Source organism: Stegostoma tigrinum, chromosome 1 (assembly GCF_030684315.1).
Source record: "Stegostoma tigrinum isolate sSteTig4 chromosome 1, sSteTig4.hap1, whole genome shotgun sequence".
NCBI classification, from domain to species: Eukaryota; Metazoa; Chordata; class Chondrichthyes; order Orectolobiformes; family Stegostomatidae; genus Stegostoma; species Stegostoma tigrinum.
In genome coordinates, this window is record NC_081354.1 from 184883395 (window position 1) to 184906515 (window position 23121).

The window sequence follows — 23121 nt, forward strand, 5'->3', positions numbered from 1 at the left end:
GTTGCATACTTGTATAGTTCTGTAAATAAATGCTTAGAAGAATGGCAGGATTGGCTCTAGTAATATCATTCATTTCTTGGCTTTCTGAAATACAACATTGTAACCTACTACGCAAAAAAGGAAAGAATGCAGATGTTGTAAATCAGGAACAAAAACAAAGTTGCTGGAAAAGTTCAGCAGCATCTGTGAAGGAAAAAACAGTTAACGTTTCGGGTCCGGTGACCCTTCCTCAGGACTGCCAGGTAGTGTCACCGGGTCCGAAACGTTAACTGTTTTTTCCTTCACAGATGCTGCTAGGCCTGCTGAGCTTTTCCAGCAACTTTGTCTTTGTAATCTCCTCTAGCTTTTTGATTCATTCAGACCTCAATGTTTTATCTGAATTTGCCTTTGAAATATCTTGACCCAAGTGAGAAGTAGCACCCTCAGTCACTGTGGTTCCACGCTCTTGAATTATTTCTAGCCACTTTGTCCAAACGTTTGGTCAAGACTCTGAGCCTAAGCATATGCATTTTCCAACATACAAATAAGCAACTCAAAAGGTCATGCTACATTATTCATAAGATGGTGCTAGTACCCTAAACCTTTCATGCAGGGGGTTGGCTGAAACAAGGGCACTTGCATGAGTCATCACACCTTCTAACCGTCAGCATTGTCTACCCAAACTAAACTAACATTTTTTGTTGATAGCATTTTAAAGCAGTATAAACAGTAACCATGCCAAGAAGTCAGCAAAGAACCAGATACAGCAAAATGACTGGTCACTGTATATTCGAAACATGGGTAGGAAAAAGTGACAGAATAAAGAAACCTTAAGCACTTGCATAAGCGTCACAAAGCATCTGGTATGCAGAACAAGAACACTGAAAATGCCAGCAAACAACAGGAAATACAGACAGATACATGTCAATTGAGGCACAGGGAGAAGTGCAGTATGAGACTGAAGGTGAAGAGTTACTTTTCAAAGCGTTAAACTTCGGTTTTCAAAAAGCACAGATTCATTTGAAGCAAAACCATCATCACTAGCAGCCCCTCGCAGACGAGAATGACAGTTTTCCAATCTCAGGGCGAGTCCTTCGCTGGGAGTAGGGCACTTGCTTGGGGAGTCTCGTGCCAGCCACGTGGGCGATGTGCCCAGCCCATCATAACCCATCAAGGGTGGTCAGTGCCTTAAAGCTGGGAATGTTAGCTTGGTTGAGGACACGTGTTGGTGAGTCTTTCTTCCCAGCCAATTCACCGTATCTTGTGCAGGCAGTATTGGTGGTACTGCTCCAGTACCTTGAGCTGTCTGCTGTAGACAGTTGACAACTCAGAGCCATAAGAACGCAGGAGCTATCGCAGCTCTGCAAACTGTGATCTTGATGTTTATTTTTGTAACATAACCTCCCTTCCCACCTCCAACACCCCAACCTAATGTTTTTATAACTCCAATATTTTATAATATGTTCCAGCCTGGTTATTTTTATAACCTCCTGCTGATTGCCACAATCCCACAGCTGAAGAATTGCTGAGCCTCCAATGTTGAACACCACTTGGACAAAGCGCTGAGGGTGGCAAAAGTCCGACTCCTAAACACAGCTGCTTGTGGCAGATGATGCAGGAACCAATCCATTGCCAGAGAAACATCGTTCCATGAGATTAGTCAGTAAATGTGACCACTGAAGAGTTCTTATAGACTGGAGATCCAGGCTACGGATATCCTCCATTGTGTTTTTTGGCATCATCACTTTGCTGAAAGGGATAGACTGAATAAACCTAGTAATGCAAGATTGAGCATCCACAAGGTGCTATCAGCACAGCAGATAATTAACCACAATCTTCAACGCCGTCTAGTAATTTCTCCCCCTCTACCATTACCAAAAAACCAGGCAATCATTCCTGGTTCAAAGAACAGTCAGGAGGGCATGAAAGGAGCAGCACTATTCATACCTAAAAATGAGGTGTCAACTCAGTGGTGCTGCCAAACTGGAATACTTGCACATCAAACAGCAGACAGTGTTAAGTGATCGGATCGAAATTCTGCAGTCCTTTTCACAGGATGATGGCATTGCTTGCTAGGCAGCATTTATTGCCCAGCAGGCAGTTTAGAGTCAACCACATTGCTGTGGGTCTGGAGTCACATGTAGACCATACCAAGTAAGGATGGTAGTTTCCTTCCCTCAAGAACTTGAGTGAACCAAACGGTTTTTCCCAAAGAATCGACAATGGATTCAGTTATCAGCCTCTTAATTCCAGATATTTATTGAGTTCAAGTTCCACCATCTGCCATGGCAGGATTCAAATCCAGGTCCCAGGAACAATATCTGGGTCTCTGGATTAACAGTCCAGTAACGATACTACTAGGCCATCGCCTGCCCTGCCACATTCTAGAACGATGATGATCAAGTAAAGAACTCACTGGAGGAGGGGCGTACACAAACATCATCATCCTCAGTAGCAGAAAGCATAAGCACATCAGTATAAAAGTTAAACAAGGAAAATAGTTGGAATAGGCCATTTGGCCCTTTTGAGCCTACTCTGCAGTTCAACAGGATCATGGTTAAACACCCAAATCAGTATCTTGTTCCCGACTGCTCTTCACATCCTCTGATTCCTTTAGGCCGAAGAACAATTTCCAACTTCTTCTTGAAAACATTGTTATTGAGGCCAACATAGTCAAGTGTGGAGCTGGATGAACACAGCAGGCCAAGCAGCATCTTAGGAGCACAAAAGCTGACGTTTCGGGCCTAGACCCTTGATCAGAAAAGGATGATGGAGGGTCTGAAGAAGTGTCCAGGCCCGAAACGTCAGCTTTTGTGCTCCTAAGATGCTGCTTGGCCTGCTGTGTTCATCCAGCTCCACAGTGTGTTATCTCGGATTCTCCAGCATCTGCAGTTCCCATTATCTCTGATCACTATTTTGGCCTCAACAGCTTTCTATGGCAGAAAATTTAAGAGCACTCTCTGGGTGAAGAAAATCTCACTGCATTTCAGCATTAAATGGCCTACACCCTTTATCCTTAAAACTGAGACCTCTGTTCTGGACTCTCAGCCACTGGGAACATCCTCTCTGTGCTTACTGTCTAGTGTTAGAGCTACAAGATCACCCCCAACATTCTTTTAAACTCCAGAGAATGTAGTCGTAACTGAGCCAGCCTCTCTCCATACATGTGATCTGGCAACCAAGGAATCAGGATGGTAAACCTTTGTTGCATTCTCTCCATACCCAAAACATCCTTCCTCAGAAAGAGAGTCCAAGATTGCACACAATACCAGAGGTCCTGTATGATTGCAAGACGACATACCTATTTTGGCACTCTAACAATCTCATTATGAAGGTCAAAATACCATTTGCCTTCTTCACCATCTGCTGAGCTGCATGTTTACCTATAGCAACTGGCGTACAAGGATACCAAGGTCTTGTTGCAGCTCCCCCATCCCAATTTATTACCATTCAAATACTAAAACAACTTTCTTATTTTGGCTATCAAAGTGATTACCTCACATTTATTGACATTGTACTTCATTTGCTGTGCATTTGTCTACACACTCAACTTATCCAAATCACAATAGCGTGTTGATGCTGTTGCTTTAAATGGTTATGTTGTCCTTTTTTTTGAAGAGGTGGTAAGGCAGAGGTTTCGAACTGGCTACTTTTTATTTTAATGCAAGTAGTATAGCAGGTAAGACAGATGAACTTAGGGCTTAGATTAGTACCTGGAAGTATGATGTTATTGCTATTACTGAGACTTGGTTGAAGGAAGGGAAAGATTGGCACTAAACATCCAGGGATATAGATGCTTCAGGCAGGATAGAGATACAGAGTTTAGGATCAACAGGCACTAGCGAGTTTTGAGAAGATTTGTAGCTCAGGTTGAGGTTCTGGATGTGAGTTTGCTCGCTGAGTTGGAAGGTTAGTTTTCAGACGTTTCGTCACCATTCTAGGTAACATCATCAGTGAACCTCCGACAAAGCGCTGGTGTTATGTCCCGCTTTCTATTTATCTGGTTAGGTTTCCGTGGGTTGGTGATGTCATTTCCTGCATTGGTGATGTCATTTCCTGTTCTTTTTCTCAGGGGATGGTAGATTGGCTCCAAATCAGTGTGTTTGTTGATGGAGTTCCAGTTGGAATGCCATGCTTCTAGGAATTCTCGTGCATGTCTCTGTTTGGCTTGTCCTAGGATGGATGTGTTGTCCCAATCAAAGTGGTATCTTTCCTTATCTGTATGTAAGGATACGAGTGATAGTGGGTCATGTTGTTTTCCTCTTGTTTAATTCTCCAGATTTTTGAAGTTTTTTGAGTAACAAAAATCTGGAGAATTAAACAAGAGAGACTTCCAAAAAATGAAACCAGATGGATCCAACACACCACGCTTCTACAGACTACCAAAAATTCACAAACCGGAAGCCCCCTTCAGGCCCATAGTGTCGCTACCTGGAACACCAACCTACAGATTAGCCAAGGAACTACCCCAAAGACTAAAACACCCAGTAGAAGACTCCCACCACTCCATTCGCTCCACCCAAGAATTCCTGAACACCAAACACACCACAATAGAAGAGGATGAAATAATGGTCTCCTTTGACGTAACAGCCCTGTTCACATCCATCAACATCAACCCGGCCAAAGAAACACTGATGACACTATTAGAAGAACAGAAGACACATACACCAGACACCACCAACCTCATCAGCAAGGACAACATCATCAAGCTAGTGGACCTATGCCTCACCACCCGCTTCACTTTAAATAACAAAACCTACAGACAAACCAACAGTACACCCATGGGATCTCCGATATCAGGGTTCTTAGCAGAGGCAGTAATGCAGAGACTCGAACAAACAGCTCTGCCAATCATCCAACCCAAACTTTGGGTCTGCTATGTGGATGACACCTTTGTCATCACTAAACAAAATAAATTAGAGGAAACATTCAAGACCATCAATAATACCCTTTACTGGCATAACATTCACAAAAGAGGAGGAAAACAACAACAATCTGCCATTCCTAGATGTCACAGTCGAGCGAACAGCCAATGGGGAGCTTCAAACCAGCGTCTACAGGAAAACAACACATACGGACCAAATACAGAACTACAGGAGCAAACATCCCAACACCCACAAACGAAGCTGCATTAGAACATTATTCCAACGAGCCACCACACACTGCAGCACAGAGGAACTACGCAGAGCAGAGGAAAATCACCTATACAGCGTATTCAAAAAGAACGGGTATCCTATGAACACAGTACGCCGATTCCTCAGCAATAAACCCAAACAAACAGACAAAACGGGCTCAGAAACCATAACCACTCTCCCCTACATCAAAGACATTTCCGAAATGACTGCCAGACTACTCGGACCTCTTGGCATCAGGGTAGCCCACAAACCCACCAACACACTAAAACAGCAGCTAATGAACTTAAAAGACCCTATACAGACAACAAATAAAACGAACGTCATCTACAAAATACCTTGCAAGAACTGTGACAAACACTACATTGGACAAACTGGCAGAAAGCTAGCCACCAGGATACATGAACATCAACTAGCCACAAAACGACATGACCCACTATCACTCGTATCCTTACATACAGATAAGGAAGGATACCACTTTGATTGGGACAACACATCCATCCTAGGACAAGCCAAACAGAGACATGCACGAGAATTCCTAGAAGCATGGCATTCCAACTGGAACTCCATCAACAAACACATTGATTTGGAGCCAATCTACCATCCCCTGAGAAAAAGAACAGAAAATGACATCACCAACCCAAGGAAACCTAACCAGATAAATAGAAAGCAGGACATAACACGAGCGCTTCGTCGGAGGCTCACTGATGATGTTACCTAGAATGGTGACGAAACGTCTGAAAACTAACCTTCCAGCTCAGCGAGCAAACTCACATCCAGATCAACAGGCACATTTGCACGTAGGGGAAAGCAGTTACACAGGAGTCTCTCACACACACTGGAAGGACAGAAGGTCTGGAAGAGGGCGTAACTTCAATTAAAGGGAAAAGATTTGCAATTAGACTAATTATTATGTGTCACGAGAGCCAGGCACGTTCACCACATGATCAGTGAACTGAATATTAATACAACTTGTGGAGTCTCCTTTTGTCTTAAAATGATTCAAGATGAAGCAGACCAGCAGTAAGGCATTGTTTAAACAGCTTAGAGGCTAGTTCATAATAAGTTATTACTCAAGGCTCTTTGGAAATAAAGCAATTAAATCACTAACAAGAAATTACAGTTACCAAGATTGAAACTAATACAAATGAGACAAGATTACTTATAATAAAGTCCCAATGAATCTTCATGGTATACCATTTGGGTCCATTGATTGAATTCCTTGATGCTGAAGCATCAAGTCAGATCCAGCAGCTGTGATGGCTTCAGAAATTGGACAGTTGGTGTTTTCTTGTACAGGTGAAACAGGAGGACAGCAGATATTGGGTTGGACAGAAGATGGTTCTCAAGTTCTGTGGCTTTAGGACTTTCACACTGCCAGACCTTTTTCCTTTGTCCTTCCATGGTCAAAACACCCTTTTCAGAGGTTGGTTCTCAAAGCTGTCTTCTCGGGAGTTTTGCATGCTGGCTGTTCAACCAGGTTTCTTTGTGTACTTCAAAGCTCAAAACGGTGGTATACTAATTTTGAGGAGTCACAGAATCCACAGAGCAAATAAGTAAATTGTGCCAAATCTGTGAAGCTCTTCCTCCCATCTGGTGTTTTTTTCTCCAAAACTTGAATTCTCACACCTCTGTTGTATGTTTGCGAACTTTTGTACTTCGAGAGTCTTCACCTACCTGGGCAGCTATCTCAATATTCGACTGACAAGTGAGAATATAGCTGTATAATCAGCAGGCTTTCAGTTCAGACAAGGGCCACTGAACTTAGAATCTTGACTCTGTTCTCCTTCTCCATAGATCTTGACAGACTTGCTCAGTTTCACCAGCAATTTCTGTTTTGTGTCAGTTTTATTTTAAAATGCTTTGAAATCTAGTTAGGTTCAGCCTCTTTAAATCCACAAGACTTCTTTGTCCATAGCAATTGCCTTAACAACTATATTAGATTCAAGTTAAAAATAATAACACATTACAAAATAATCAGTAAACAATAAACAGATGCAGCAGAATTTCTTCTCCAAACACCCACCAAGCCAATACCTGGAATTAATGGGTTGTGTAATGAGGATGTTAGACAGGCTACATTTGCATTTGCTGGAGTATAGAAGAATAAGAGGTGACTTGATTGAAGCATATAACCTTAAGGGGTCTTGACAGCGTAGATGTGTAATGTATCTCCTTCCAGGAGAACGAGAAAAAGGTATCTTTATTTTGAAAATAAAAAGGGGATGCTCATTTAAAACAGAAATGATGTAAAATTCTCTCTCAAGAGAGTGGAATATCTTTGGGACACTTCCTGAAAAGTTGGTAGAAGCAAAATCCATAATTATTTATAATGTAGAGATGAATACATACTGATTAAGCAAGGGGTGAAAGATTATCGGGTTGGGCAGGAATGTAGAAGGGAGATCTCAAACATTTAAGAATAATAAGGTTGTAAAAAATCAGGGATTTTAATTTTTCCACGTATTGACTGGGACTGCCATTGTATTCAAGACTTGGAAGTTGAGGATTTGTTAAATACGTTCAAGAAAAAAATTCCATTAATATGTAAACGTATAGACGAGGGAAGGTGCAATACTTGACCTTCTCTTGGGAAATAAGGCAAGGCAAATGACTTGAGTGTTAATAGTGGAACATGTGGGAACTAATTATCATAATTCTATCTGTTTGAAAGTAGCTATGGAAAAGAATAAGACTTCCGTACAAGTTAAAGTTCTTAATTGGAGTAAGGAAAATTTTAATGGTATAAGACAAGAACTTCCAAAAGTTGACTGGAGTAGATTGTTCACAGGTAAAAGGGACCACTGACTGACCAGAGGGAGGCTTTCAAAAGCGTGATAATGAGTTCAGAGGCACTAAGTTCCTGTTAGAGTGAAGGGTAAAGCTACTAAGAGTAACGAACAACAGATGACAGATATTGAGGTTCTTGCCAAAAAAGAACAATGAGTCATACACATTAGATACAGACAGCAGGGATTAAATAAACTTTTTTTATTCATTCGTGGGATCAGGGTATCACTGGCTAGGCAGCATTTATTGCCCATTCCTATTTGCCCAAGGGCTGTTCAGAGTCAACCCAATTGCTGTGCGTCTGGACTCACATAGGGCAGACCAACTGAGGATGGCAGTTTCCTTTCCTAAAGGGCCATTAGTGAACCAGACGGGTTTTTACAACAATCAGCAACGGATTCATGGTCATAATTAGACTCTTAATTCCAGATATTTATTAAATCCAAATTCTACCTTCTGGTGTGGCTGAAATTGAACCCAGGTCCCCAGAACATTACTGGGTCAATGGGTTTAACAATCCAATGATAATATCACTAGGCCACTGCCTCCCCAAAGTAGAAGAGTATAAAGAATGAAGAGCATAAAAAGTGCAGGGGCATTCTTAAAAAGGAAGTCAGAAGGGCAAACAGGGAAATGGGAGCCTTGGCAGAGGCAGGGAACGACTAGGGATAGTCAGCATGGTTTTGTGGAAGATAAATTTGTGTCTCAAACTTGACAGTTTTTTTTGAACCATGAAGGGAGGGCGGTTTATATAGACTTCAGTAAAGTCTTGGACAAGGTAGACTAATTAGTAAAGTTACATCATATTGAGTCCAAGGTGACCTTGCCAATTGGATACAAAATTGGCTTGATGGTAAGACAACAAAAGGTGGTGGTGGTGGAGTGTTGTTTTTCAGACTGGAGACCTGTGACCACTAGCATTCCACAGGGATCGGTAGTGGGTCGACTTCTGTTTGTCACTCATATAAAGTCATACAGACATTCAGCATGGAAACTGGCCCTTCAGTCTGACTCATCCATGCCAATCAGATAGTCTACATACATCTAGTCCCATTTGTCAGCATTTGGCCCATATGCCTCTAAACCCTTCCTATCTACATACTCATCCAGATGTCTTTTAATTGTAATTGTACCAGCCTCCATCACTTCCTCTGGCAGCTCATATCATACACACACCACCTTCTGCGTGAAAAAGTTGCCCTTATGTCCCTTTTAAATCTTTCCCCTCTCACCTTAAACCTATGCCCTCTAGTTTTGGATGCCCCCAACCTAGGGAAAAGACCGTGTCCATTTACTGTATCAATGCCCCTCGTGATTTCATAAACCTTTGAAAGGTCACCCCTCAGCCTCCGACACTCCAGGCAAAATAGCCCCAGCCTATTCAGCCTCTCCCTGTAATTCGAACCCTCCAACCCTGGTAACATCCTCTTAAATTTTTTATGACCCCTTTATAGCTTCACAACCACCTTCCGGTAGCAGGAAGACCAGAATTGCACGCAAGTCTCCAAAAAGGGCTAAACCAATATCCTGTACTGCCGCAACATGACCTTACAACTCCCATAAACAATATGGATGAGAATATGGAGGCATGGTTAGTAAGTTTGTGGATCACACAAAAATTGGTGGTGTAATGGACAGTGAAAAAGGTTGTTATAGAGTATAACTGGGCTTTGATCAGATGGGCCGAGAGGTGGCAGATGGACCTTAATTTGGATAAATGTGAGGTGTTTTATTTTCTTAAGGCAAATGAGGGCAGAACTTACAGACTGAATGATGGGGTCCTGGGAAGTGATACTGAACTAAGAGACCTTGGGGTACATGTTCATAGTTCCCTGAAGGTAGACATGGTAGTGAAGGTGGTGCTTGGTATACTTGCTGTAATAGTCATGCATTAAGAAAAGATTTGCTGTGTCATGTAATAGCTGTACAGGGCATTGGTTAGGCCTCCTTTGGAATATCTTTTCAATTCCGATTTCCCATGTTACTACATTTGAAAGGTTGCAGAAAAAAGATTTACTAGGATGTTGTTGGAAAAGGTGGGTTTGAGTTAAAATAGGCTGGGACATTCTTCTCTCCATCAGAGCACAGGAGGTTGAGGAGCAACCTTTGAGTTTATAAGATCATGAGGGGTAAAGCTAAGCGAATAACAAGGGTCTTTAACCTTGGGTGGGGGAGTTCATAACTAGGGGACATATTTTACAGAGAGAGGAGAAAGTTTTAAAAAGGACAAGTGGGAACACTTTTTTCTTTTAAAAAAAGTGGTTCATGCATGTAATAAATTGCCAGAAGTAGTGGTGGATGCAGGTAGTTACAATATTTAACAGACATTTGGATGAGTACATGAATAGAAAAGGTTTGGATATGATTTGATATGGGCCAAAAGCAGGCAAGTAGGACTAGTTTAATTTGGGAACATGGTCAGCGTGGACTAGTTGGACCGTAGGGTCTGTTTCACTGCTAAATGACTATATGATAAATAAGGCAATAGGGTTGGATGAACCTGTCTTACCTGCTCAGTGTCATTATTGTATTAGAACAATTAAGCTAGAGGATTAAGTGGCCGACATACAACTTGGCAAGAGGTGATGCTGATTCTGAAACACAGGACTCTGCAGCCAAGATCTTTTTTAATGGGCATAGCAAAAGCTGAGGGCAATATACTTAAATGCTTAAACAAGATGGAATGAACTGAGCTGGCTCAAGACTGGCATCAGTGATGGGAGTAACCAGCACAAGGGCAGCAAGGAGTCATTTATCTTGGCATTACTGCTGGAAAGATTTAAAAACGACTCAGGTTGAAAGAATGAAGTCTAGGCCTGAAACATCAGCCTTCCTGCTTCTCTGATGCTGCTTGGCCTGCTGTGTTCATCCATCTCTACACCTTGTTATCTCAGATTCTCCAGCATCTGCAGTTCCTACTATCTCAGGTTCAAAGAATGCCCGGTACTTTTGATAAGGCAATGGCTATCATCAAGGGTGATGTTACCTACTCAAACTCGAAAAACCAACTTAGTTATAGTAGCCTGATAACTTCAGAATGCTTTTGAGACATTTCTTAGAGCAGCATATTATCAACAAGAAAGCAGGCTGCGCGAAAGTGGATAGTGTAATGTGACAGGTTTAGTTAATGAACTCAGAGAATGTACTTCTAGATAACAGTGATCAAAATAGGGATGAAACAATGCCCAGTTTGAAAAGTATTATAAAAATAAATAAAAGCAACATATGGGTATGTAAGCTGAGAAAACAAAGCGTAGAGCTGGATGAACACAGCAGGCCAAGCAGCATCATAGGAGCACAAAAGCTGATATTTCAGGCCTAGAAATGGAGGAGGGGGAAGGGGGTTCTGAAATAAATAGGGAAGGGGGGGGAGGCGGATCGAAGATGGACAGGCGAGAAGATAGGTGGAGAGGAAACAGACAAGTTAAAGGGATGGGGATGGAGCTTGTAGAGGTGAATGTAGGCAGGGAGGGATAGATCAGTCCGGGGAGGACGGACAGGTCAAGGGCCGGGATGAGGTTAGTAGGTAAGAAATGGACATGGGGCTTGAGGTGGAAGGAGGGGATAGATGGGAGGAAGGACAGGTTAGGGAGACAGGGACGAGCTGAGCTGGTTTTGGGATGAGTGGGGGGAGGGGAGATTTTGAAGCTTGTGAATTCCACATTGATACCATTGGGCTGCAGGGTTCCCAAGCGGAATACGAGTTGCTGTTCCTGCAACCTTCGGGTGGCATCGTTGTGGCACTGCAGAAGGGCCAGGATTGACATGTCGTGTAAGGAATCGGAGGGGAAGCTGAAATGGTTTGTGACTGAGAGATGCAGCTGTTTCTACGCTCGGTTTGCAATAAACAACTGCACCTCCCAGTCGCGAACCATTTCAGCTCCCCCTCCCATTCCTTACACGACATATCAATCCTGGCCCTCCTGCAGTGCCACAACGATGCCACCCGAAGGTTGCAGGAACAGCAACTCGTATTCCGCTTGGGAACCCTGCAGCCCAATAGTATCAATGTGGATTTCACAAGCTTCAAAATCTCCCCTCCCCCCACTGCATCCCAAAACCAGACCAGCTCATCCCCTCCTCCCTAACCTGTTCTTCCTCTCACCTATCCCCTCCTCCCACCTCAAGCTGCACCCCCATTTCCTTCCTACAAACGTCAGCCCGCCCCCTTGACCTATCCGTCCTCCCCGGACTGACCTCACCCATCCCTACCATCACCTGTACTGGTTCCATCCCTGCCTCTTTAACTGTCTGTCTCCTCTCCACCTAAAATTCTCCTCTATCCATCTTCGATCCGCCTCCCTCTCTCTCCCTATTTATTGCAGAACCTTCTCCCCCTCCCCCCTCCACCATTTCTGAAGAAAGGTCTAGGCCCGAAATGTCAGCCTACCTGCTCCTAAGACGCTGCTCGGCCTGCTGTGTTCATCCAGCTCTTCACTTTGCTATCTCGGATTCTCCAGCATCTGCAGTTTCCATCATCTCTGGTATGAAAGCTGAGCAAGATGAACAGAACTAGAATATTAAGTTAGGAGAGTAGCAGCCATTTAAAGGGATATTTCAGAATACACAGAAGTATATTTCTACTATAAAAGAAAAATTTGAAGAAGAGGGCTGACTATCTATACATCTAACTAAAGAGGTTAAGGAGAAAATCAAACTCAAGTACGAAGCATATAATTGCACAAGGGGAGTGGGCATGTCAGATGATGGGCAGACTACAAAAAATAACAGAATAACTAAATGGTTAATCAGGATAAATAAATTAGAAAATAGAAAGGAAAGCTCGCTGGATGCATAAAATAACAAACGTTTCTGCAGTTATCTAAGTGAGTAAAATGTAAAGTGAGAATTGGACCTTTAGGGCAAGAATGAAGAGTTAATTTAACAAAGTAACAGGTTAAGCAAGTGGGCAAAAATGAGGCAGATGGATTATCATATGGCAAAATGTAAAGTTATGCACTTTGGCAGGAAGAACAGAGGAGGTGAATATAATTTAAATTAAGTAAGAATGCAGAAACCTACAGGTCAGCAGGGAATAGGGAAGGCAAATGGAACTGTGTCCTTCACACAATGCCCATGATATATATTGTCACAATAGATGTTCATCCCATACTCATGTCACTGCCAGTTTGTGGAACAAGACACAAATTAGCTTATGTCTAAGCCGCTACCTTAAGAAGTATTCATTCTAGTTGACTGTCAGAACCCTTCAACAATGGGTACAGACAGAAGGTGCAGCGCTAAGAAAACACGCTGCAGTATTATGCCAGGTGTTAAAATAGAAGTGATAAAGTGAAGAGAAATGAACAGACGATTGATATTGGGTGCTGTTTGAAACTTCCTCCAACAAGTGTATACACAAGTGTAAAAAATGCGGATGAAATAGAATATAAAGCTAAGGATCTTCTAAATCATTCAGAGGTTAAAATAATAAGGCAAAGACATGTTATTAGGAAAAAAAACCATGAAATGATCATTAATCCATGATGCCAGCAATCTGCATTACAAGAATGCTCTGATTAACTTAACCTTCATTCAGGAGAAGGCCCTAAGCTTGTACGAGAACCCGAAAAAGGACATGAGAGAGGAAGAAACATTGAGAGAGAAACCATTCAAGGCTGCCCTTGAGTTACAAACTTCAGACATGATATCATTAGATGTTAAAATGCTTGGAGAATCAGCCGGTGCAGATGGAAATTATCAAGATGGCGGCAGAGTAGCAGCGCTGAGTTTGGAGCTCATTCATCTGCTTTGTTTTTTGTACTTTTGCTCTTATTCCTTCCTCCCTTCTCTTTAACTTTGTCTGTGTTTTTGGCAGGGAGAGTGTGGGCCTGATCGCCCAAGCACGTGTGGCAGATCAGAGGCAAGAGTGGCAGTCAGAAAGGCAGCAGCGGCCCCTCCTGACAATCAGTGGCAGCAGTGACCAAAGTAATCAAAGGAGCATACCACCATCCAGGGCTAGCCCAGGGGGATAAAATTTTAAAACTTGGAATTTTTCCTCTCCTTTCAGGCAAGGAGTTCAAGATCAGTGCATTTTTCTTTATCTTGGGCTCTGTGCCTTTTATTTCTTTTTTTTTTAAATTCTGGTTTCGTATTTTGTATTTTAAAGATGGCACCATAGAATCACGGCTTCATACATTATTTTTACTGTAGACCTGTGATCCTGCAGAAGTGACTATTAAAATAAAACCTTATCTAAATTCTGTCTAAGTGTTTTTAGCAAAATTTAAGGAAAGCATTGAGCACAGTTATGATCCTAGTCAGGTGTATAACACTGATGAAATTGGGTTATATTGGATATAGGACATTCCTGTAAGCAAGACAACTGCTCCTGCCTTCAAGATCTCAAAGCAGGCTAACTCTGCTGGTTGAATGCAACACTGACGGCAATATGAAATTTAAGCCATTGGACCAGTGGATTTTCATTCTTGAACATGTGCTGAAAAACACTAAAATCCCAGCTTCCTCCAAGATGGAAAGCTCAGCATATGGCCTAGATAATGAGGCATACCTCCCATGAGTGGTATTACAGACAAAGGGGGTGGCCATGGGCACCCGCATGGGCCCCAGCTATGCCTGCCTCTTTGTAGATTATGTGGAACAGTCCCTCTTCCGCACCTACACAGGCCCCGAGCCCCATTTCTTCCTCCGTTACATTGATGACTGTATCGGTGCCGCCTCTTGCTCCCCAGAGGAGCTCGAACAGTTCATCCACTTCACCAACACCTTCCACCCCAACCTCAAGTTCACTTGGGCCATCTCCAACAGATCCCTCACCTTCCTGGACCTCTCAGCCTCCATCTCAGGCAACCAGCTTGTAACTGATGTCCATTTCAAGCCCACCGACTCCCACAGCTACCTAGAATACACCTCCTCCCACCCACCCTCCTGCAAAAATTCCATCCCCTATTCCCAATTACTCCGCCTCCGCCGCAGCTGCTCCCAAGATGAGGCATTCCACTCCCGCACATCCCAGATGTCCCAGTTCTTCAAGGGCCACAACTTTCCCCCCGCAGTGGTTGAGAACACCCTTGACCGCGTCTCCCGCATTTCCCGCAACACATCCCTCACACCCTGCCCCCGCCACAACCGCCCTAAGAGGATCCCCCTCGTCCTCACACACCACCCCACCAACCTCCGGATACAACGCATCATCCTCCGACACTTCCGCCATCTACAATCCGACCCCACCACCCAAGACATTTTTCCATCCCCTCCCCTGTCTGTTTTCCGGAGAGACCAGTCTCTCCATGACTCCCTTGTTCGCTCCGCACTGCCCTCCAACTCCACCACACTCGGCACCTTCCCCTGCAACCGCAGGAAGAGCTACACTTGCCCCCACACCTCCTCCCTCACCCCCATCCCGGGCCCCAAGATGACTTTCTATATTAAGTAGAGGTTCACCTCCACATCCGACAATGTGGTATACTGTATTCCTTGTACCCAGTGTGGCTTCCTCTACATTAGGGAAACCAAGCGGAGGCTTGGGGACCGCTTTGCAGAACACCTCCGCTTGGTGCGCAATAAACAACTGCACCTCCCAGTCGTGAACCATTTCAACTCCCCCTCCCATTCTTCAGACGGCATGTCCATCATGGGCCTCCTGCAGTGCCACAATGATGCCACCCAAAGGTTGCAGGAACAGCAACTCATATTCCGCTTGGGAACCCTGCAGCCCAATGGTATCAATGTGGACTTCACCAGCTTCAAAATCTCCCCTTCCTACACTGCATCCCAAACCAGCCCAGTTCGTCCCCTCCCGCCACTGCATCACACAACCTGCCCAGCTCATCCCCTCCACCTACTGCATCCCAAAACCAGCCCAGCCTGTCTCTGCCTCCCTCACCTGTTCTTCCTCTCACCCATCCCTTCCTCCCACCCCAAGCCGCACCTCCATTTCCTACCTACTAACCACATCCCACCTCCTTGACCTGTCCGTCTTCCCTGGACTGACATATCCCCTCCCTACCTCCCCACCTATACTCTCCTCTCCACCTATCTTCTTGTCTCTCCATCTTCGGTCCGCCTCCCCCTCTCTTCCTATTTATTCCAGAACCCTCTCTCCATCCCCCTCTCTGATGAAGGGTCTAGGCCCGAAATGTCAGCTTTTGTGCTCCTGAGATGCTGCTTGGCCTGCTGTATTCATCCAGCTTCAAACTTCATTACCTTCCATGAGTGGTTGGTTAATTATTTTGTGCCAGAAATTAAAAAGTACTGTGAGGGAAATAACCTTCTTTTCAAGACTTATTTTGTGTTACATAACGCTCATGCCCACAATCTGGATTTCAAACAGTTGCGTTCTTATATTAAAATTTCTGTTTATGCTGCCAAGGGTAATGTTGTTAATGCAGCCTATGGACAATGGTATTATTGCATGCTTCAAAAGGTTATCATTTGAGGAAGACATTCCACAAGCTGATACATGAACCTGATGACAACACCAAATTCATGGACCAGGAATTCTGGAAAGATGTTCAGCATTACTGGCTGGCTCTTCTTGGAACAAAATCTTGAATCACAATGAATGGTTTATAGAAGAAAACATATCCTGATGCTGTGCATTCCTTTGAGGGGTGCAGAGGTATCACATGCATGTGGTGAAATCGTGCAACCAGCAAAGGAAGTGGTCTTCCAAAAAGGAGAAAATGATGTCAATGAGGTACTCGAGACACACAGTATGACTCTAAGCAATGAACATCTTACTGAATCAGTTAAGCATTTGTCTTCAAAAGAAAGTATGGAATTGAAGGAGGATTTTTCTCAATAGAGGCACTTCATTAGGTCCTGTTCGAAGAAATCTGTTTCACCATTTCAACTTTACATTATCCAGAAACACAACATTCTTTTGGACTTCTGAAAAGTCAGCACAAATGTTAAGAAATTCTTTGGCATGATATGAAACTTTGCAAAATTGCAAGTAGGGAATCAGGCAACCGTGGATTCTTTCCATAAAAAGGAACCAAAGCAACACCAACCATACTCGGATGAACTTTAAATAGGACCATTTGGCACGTGAGTGAAGGAAACTGCTGAACCTACCACTTCTAACAGACAAAGTGGTGCTGAAAAAGAATAATATCAGTAAGATGGCAGTTGATGAACTCCAAGTATATGCATAGTGCATACTTTGGATGTTCACTACGAAGCACAACATTTCTCTGGGATAGTCCCTGTTTCATCGTTTCTTATGGGAGAAGTCACCATGATATGAGTCGAATAGGAGATTTTAAACATGTTACAGTCCCTAGCCACCTCATTTATATTATTCTTACGGGGAAAAAAATCTTCAATATAATACATGACATAAGTTGCAACTTTTCCAGTACATATCCCCAACATGCATCAAGGACCCCTCTATTTCAAAAGGAATGGGACATAAAAGTACAGCAGTTTCACCAGAACTGTACAAGCAGCTACAGACAGTACCAACTGCAGATCCTCCAGCATCTGAGATAATAAGGTATAGAGCTGGACGAACACAGCAGGCCAAGCCATCAAAGGAGCAGGGGAGCTTGTCAGGTCATAGCTGGGATACTGAACAGACATCGGAAGCAGTCCAAAGAAGTAGTTGAGGATCATCAAATCAGTTACATTCTCACCAATACCAGGTTTGGAGGGACTGTCCCGTGTGGAGAAATTAGGAACATTTTGCTTGATCTCGTTGGAATGTAGAAAAAGACAGGCAACCTGATTTAAATATACAGATTGTTGGGGGACTTGATTGGGCAAATGAGGAAAGATCACTTCCCCTTGAGAGTGTGTCTAGGACCAATGGGAATAATTAAGACAAGTCAGGAAGAATATCCAGGAACGCTGACGTTTCGGGTCTAGACCCTCTAGGCCCGAAACGTCAGCTTTTGTGCTCCGAAGATGGTGCTTCACCGGAGGCTCACTGATGATCTTACCTAGCATGGTGATGAAACGTCTGAAAACGAACCTTCCAGCTCAGCAAGCAAACTCACATCCGGCTTGTGAAACTGCTGAATTCTTTAGTAGTGAGGGCTGTTGAGGCTGGATCATTAAGTATATTCGAGGCAGAGGTAGGACAGATTCTTAATGGAGGTAATAGGCAAAGGAAACAGGCAGGAAAAACTAGTTGAGAATCATGAAATCAGTCTCATTCTCATTCATTGGCCAACTTCTGCTTCTATGTCATATGGTCTGATATACTAGGATTTGCCGACACAGTCTACTTTTAAATCAGGAGACTGAAGGAAGAAATGAATTTGGTCAAATTATGATCACTAGGGAAGCAATGTTGAACAAATTGATGAAGCTTCCTGTTGAGACGTATTTCGGTACAGATGGGCTTCATGAGAGGTTTTAAAAAAAGAGATGGCGAATGAAACGGACGTGGTTTTCAAACTTTATTTGACTCTGGAAAGATTTCATCAGCAAAGTAACAAATATAGCCCTTCTTCTCAAAATGGGAAAGAAGCAGGAAACAGGAAAATGCAGGCCAGTATCTTGATATATTGCTGTGGGAAAGGTGTCTGAATCTATCATTAAGGTGGATATAACTGGGCACTTGCAGAAAAATCACTAACAAGGAAGAGTCAGCAATGGTTTTGTCAGAAAGAAATGAACAAAGTTATGGAAGTCTTTAAAAAGTGCTATGGATAAAGTGAAGCCTAATGACAGACTTCTATTTCTAGAAGACATTTCACAAGGTTCCACAAAATGAAAAGCTTATTGGGCAAAGTCAGAGCTCATGGTCTAAAGGGTAATGTTATATCATGGATGGAAGATGGCTTGGCAAGCAGACAACAGAGCTTGCGTGTCACCTCTGAAGAAGGGTCTAGGCTCAAAACGTCAGCTTTCGTGCTCCTGAGATGCTGCTTGGTCTGCTGTGTTCATCCAGCCCCACACTTTGTTATAGAACATAGAACATAGAACAGTACAGCACAGAACAGGCCCTTCAGCCCACAATGTTGTGCCGACCATTGATCCTCATGTATGCACCCTCAAATTTCTGTGACCATATACATGTCCAGCAGTCTCTTAAATGACCCCAATGACCTTGCTTCCACAACTGCTGCTGGCAACGCATTCCATGCTCTCACAATCTCAGAGCATGCGTGTTAATTCTTTTTCAGATTGCAGGATGTCACAAGTGCAGTCCTCCACACGTCTGTGCTGGGCCAATTTTTAAAAATTTATGTCAATGACTTGGATATGGGGAGCAAAGGCCTGGTGGTTAATTCTGCAGATGACAACGATATGTGGGAAATTATATTGGGAAGATATCAAAACATTTAGAATCGGCCTGCAGAGATAATGGGAACTGCAGATGCTGGAGAATCCCAGATACCACAGTGTGGATAATAAAATGTGAGGCTGGATGAACACAGCAGGCCAAGCAGCATCTCAGGAGCACAAAAGCTGACGTTTCGGGCTTCATGGATGGAAGATGGCTTGGCAAGCAGACAACAGAGCTTGCGTGTCACCTCTGATGAAGGGTCTAGGCCCGAAACGTCAGCTTTTGTGCTCCTGAGATGCTGCTTGGCCTGCTGTGTTCATCCAGCCTCACATTTTATTATCTTGGAATCTCCAGCATCTGCAGTTCCCATTATCTCTCTCTACCACAGTGTGGAGCTGGATGAACACAGGAGGCCAAGCAGCATCTTAGGAGCAGGAACGCTGACGTTTCGGGTCTAGACCCTCTAGGCCCGAAACGTCAGCTTTTGTGCTCCGAAGATGCTGCTTCACCGGAGGCTCACTGATTATGTTACCTAGCATGGTGATGAAACGTCTGAAAACGAATCTTCCAGCTCAGCAAGCAAACTCACATCCGGAACCTCAACGTGAGCTACAAATCTTCTCAAAACTCGCTTTTCAAAAACTTTTCTATGTTCTGCCCGATAGAAAAGGATGAAAGCGACCATAACTGGGGTGCGAGAGCTTGATTATCTTGGTTGCTTTCCTGAGGCATTGGCAAGTGTAGGCGGAGTCAGGGGAAGGAAAGCTAGTTTTCATGACAGACTAGACCGCGTTCTCAACTCTAATTTCTGTCGGTATCGGACAGAGCGGTCGTCATATCAAGCAGTAATGCATCTGGATAGGATGTTTTCTATGGTGCATCTATAAAAATTGACTTTGTTGCCAAGTCCAGAAATAGGAGACACCGGTTTAAAATTCCAAGATGGCAATGGCAGAGTAAGCGGTGTTCAAGGTGTCCAGGACTAGTCTACTCCATCCACTTCTCCTTTTCATTCTTTTATCATATTTTTTAGTGGAAAAATGGCATGAAGGCATCATTATCGGAGCCTGGAACATGGCAGCAGCTGATAAACCTGGAGTGGGACTCTGTCAAGTGATGGAGAGGCTGCTCATGAGCCCAGAGCGGGACCTGGTGTTACAGCAGCAAAGCAGCTGGTGATCCTGGAGCAGGACTCCGGACATACAGGCCAGACCAGGTAAGGATGACTGTTTCTTTCCCCAAAGGACATGAGTGAGCCAGATGGGTTTTTCCAACAATCAACAATGGATTCACAGTTTTCATTGGATTCTTAATTCCAGATATTTATTGAATTCAAATACCACCATCTGTCATGGTGGGATTCAAACCTCGGTCCCCAGAATGTTATTTGGTTCCCTGGATTAACAGTCCAGCGATAATACCACTAAGGCCATCACCTCTCCCATTGATGGCATCATTGAATATTTTTAAGGCAGTGGTACTTGATTTTTGCTGGACAACATAATCAAAGATTATCAGGGGGAGGGGAAGGAGTTGGGGGGTTAGATGGGAATGTGCATTCTGAATGCAAACGGATCAACCATGATTTTACTGAATAGTGGAGCAGGCTCCAATGACTGAATGGCCTACTTCTGCTCCTAATCATACGCTCATATGACTTCTGCACTCTTGCCGGATTTAACACCCACTGGAGACGCAGATGTTCATGGACCCATCACTCACTATCCGTTGCTTCATTATCTTTTTGATGGATGATCTGTGCATGCGGAGCTTCAAGCTGATTCTTTGGATCTGAAAATCGAGAGCTCCTGTCCCTCTTTTACTACTTCCACTGTTCAGCATGCTTATAATCCTATGTCATTGTTTTATTTGGTTGGCTCTAATTTTTAGATACATAGTTCAAAAGCCAGTGTAAAGCTCACATTCTTCATTCAATTCGCATGGGTCATCAGGCTCTATGGTTATTAGGAATGAAGGTTATGCCAGGCCAGAAGGTTTTTATGTTGAAATCATTTGGCTGCTGTCAATGGGGTCGGCATGGATGTCAAACTGTGAACTGCTCCTGTTAATACATCCAAACTTGCACGGTGATAGCACCACACACAGCAAAACGTTAAGTATCCCTGCTGTGGACATTGGAATTTGGTTTCCAAAAAAAAACTGATGTTCAAACATGTAAGAGACTGCAAGACTGCTAAAAACCAAACAGGATCCGCAGATACAATACACAAGCATATGAACAAACTGTAATCAACGAATAATTTATAACATAAAGTGGCACAAAGCATCCACATCCTGTCATACATTCCCACAGAGGTAGTTTCAAGAACCAAATACAACAAAAAGGTAAGTTTCTAAATGTATATACATACTTTGAGAGAGGAAAACACAAAATTGAGCATACAGTCACGTGCTGTATGGAGCCAAATAAAGACTGCATTTGGATTATAGCTGTGTGTGTATGTTTTTGGCAGGGTTGGGGGGTGGTGGATCCAGAATGTGTATGCACAGGAGGTGGCGTACATATGTTCCATGGTGAGTAGAGGTTAGAAGGAAAGGACAAAAACCACAAGGGAAGCGTGAGGGTGGTTGGGCTGGGCAGGGGGGGGCAGGTAGCAGTGGGAGTGGTGAGGCATGTGGGGTGGATGGGAAGAAGATGAGATTGGTGGATGTGGGGATAGGAGCAGTTTGCTGAGTGGGAGAGGAAGGGAGGAGGGTAGGTGTAAGAGGCAAATGGAAAGGGCTGGTGTGGTGGGGGAGATTGGTGTGGGGTTGGGGAGGGAAGTTGGCGTCGGAAGGAAGGGGGGGGCGAGAGTGGCATTGGGATGGGAGGTCAGAGGGGGTTGGTTTGGGGAGGGGCTGCAGAGAGAGTCTGTTATAGGGAAGGGGGTTTGGTGTGGGAGTACTGTATGGGAGGGGTGAGTCAGTTGGTACGGCAGGGGATTGTTGTGGGAGGGCGGAGATGGGGTTGGTGCAAGAGAGGAGGGTGTTGATATGGGACAGAAGGTCTTGGTGCAGTGGGGGAGGAAGATGGTGGCGCTGGGGGATGGAAGGAAGAGGGTTGGTTGGGAAGAGAGTTAATGCGGGGGGGTTAGTGTGGGAGGGGAAGTTAGGTGGTGTGGCAGGTTTGGTGTGGGGGCGGAATTGGTGTGATGGTGGCGGGGGGGGCGGAATTGAGAGTGGTGCTGAGGGATGGAAGAGAGAGGGTTGCTTTGGGGCAAGAGATGGTGTGGGAGGGGGTGTTGGGTTGGTATGGGGGGGGAATGGCTTCCCATTAGAGCGACAATATGCCACCAGGAAAAGAGGGGGCCGTAGGAGGGAGATCATTTAATCTCTAATAAGCAGCAACACCGAGTTGGGTGGGGGGGATGGGAACAACCTCACTTAGGAAAGAATAATATTAAACATGCTTATAACCTCCCCCTTCCCCCAAAACACCCACCATCGCAGAACAATTGAAGCAGCCTTAAGGATTTACCTCTCGTCGGCCACGTTTAAAAACCTTTTCTCTTATGTATGTATATATGTATATCTCTCTCAGCAGCAGCAGGCAGGCAGGCGACCGTGCACGAGCACAAACGGACTCCCCAGCTCGAGCGCCCGCACCAGCCCGGGGAGATAGCAAAAGTAAGTCCTCCCGCCTCCTCCCATCTCCTATTGGACGGTCTACACGAATGCCCCATTTACTTTTGTTACATTGGTCAGTTTGGACGTCGATCATCTGTGGGCGGGCCGGTAGTGAAAGCCTCGCATTTCGGTTAGCTAGGCAGGCCGTCCATCAAAGGACGCAACGCCCGTCACTCCATTGGTCAATCCGCCTGTTACTCCGGTAGACGGGTGGTGGAGGTGAACCGACCCTCATTCTGATTGGACGTGGGAAACATCAATCATGAACAGCAAACAGGAGGGAGGTGGGTCTGTTTTTGTTTCGTGCGAACCAATTACGAAGCGCGGCTGCGGCCCCGCCTCCCGCGTGGCCCTGCCCACTTTTCCTGCTGTCCGCCATTATCAATGGAAGTT

The 23121-nt window shown here is 44.3% G+C and overlaps 1 protein-coding gene across 2 annotated transcripts in view; it reads right to left on the minus strand.

Moving 5' to 3' along the window:
• The window catches only part of LOC125452817 (polyadenylate-binding protein-interacting protein 2-like), a 114177-nt gene extending 91467 nt beyond the window's left edge, over positions 1 to 22710 (minus strand). The window contains exon 1 of one of the 2 annotated variants that reach the window (XM_048531732.2): positions 22580 to 22710. The gene's annotated coding sequence lies outside the window, so the exon portion shown is untranslated. The remainder of the gene's footprint in view (positions 1 to 22579) is intronic. The other variant, XM_048531714.2, reaches the window with a different exon arrangement.
• Positions 22711 to 23121: the final 411 nt, after the last annotated feature.